Genomic DNA, 1,092 nt, shown 5'->3' on the forward strand with positions numbered 1-1,092 from the left:
TAAATAAAATCAATATATATAGGTTTCAATAGAAGATACACAGAAATAGCAGCCTACCAGCACCAGGCATGAGAAACAAGAAGAAACATGACAATACTATTTATCTATAATTTACATCTTAGGAAGCTGAAATATAAAGAGTTTAAGTAACTTTTTGATGATCACAATCTTCATAAAAATGGCAGCTGGATTTGAACACAAGCCACCTGTCTCTACAGTCTAGGCCTGGTTGCATAGTCTTTTAATCAATCCTGTAATGCTCATGAAAATTAAACCTGGTGTAAGAAGCTTAGGAAGATTGTCATGGATGACCAGACCTTGTTTCAATGGCAGATTGGAGAAAGGAATGATAGAAAGAGGTTAAAGAGATCACTAGACACTACCAAAACCTATTTGGAGAACAATATATTTTGTTTGGAATGATACTGGGAACGAATGTAATCTCAGCCTTATTTCATCCAAGATAAAAATAAAATTTACAGTGGGAATTTAGTAGCAGGGATGTTACGGTTTTTGAGGGATGATTAGAATCACAAAAATGCAGAAGAAAAATAAGATGAACCTCATAGTAGCCTAACTTGGAATCTGGCCAGGGAGTATTTTTTTCTCTTTCATTGCCATTTAAAAAAATATATACTTTGTGTCAATTGGACCAATATATAGGTTTTTTTTTTCTCCCCCCCCTTTTACTTGTTATGAGTTGCTCAATTAATCAGTATTTACAGATAGGCTGAGTGAAATGTGGATATAATTTCTTTGTTTTTCTCTCTAACTTAGACTTCCTACACCAATATACAACTTTGAAAGTTCAATTTTACTTGTCTGTTTGAGAAATTTAGATTTAGACAGGGAACAGAATAATTTTACTGAAGAATGTACTACTGAAGGTATCAGAGATGGGGAAACAAACAGGAGGCAAGGAAGCTTTCTTCTATGAGAAATAAGTGTGACATAGTAACTATCTGAACTTGGGGAAATCAAAGTCAAGAGTGGGTAAGAAGGCCGGGCGCGGTGGCTCAAGCCTGTAATCCCAGCACTTTGGGAGGCCGAGACGGACGGATCAGGAGGTCAGGAGATCGAAACCATCCTGGC

Source organism: Colobus angolensis, unplaced genomic scaffold (assembly GCF_000951035.1).
Source record: "Colobus angolensis palliatus isolate OR3802 unplaced genomic scaffold, Cang.pa_1.0 Scaffold127, whole genome shotgun sequence".
Lineage (NCBI taxonomy): Eukaryota > Metazoa > Chordata > Mammalia > Primates > Cercopithecidae > Colobus > Colobus angolensis.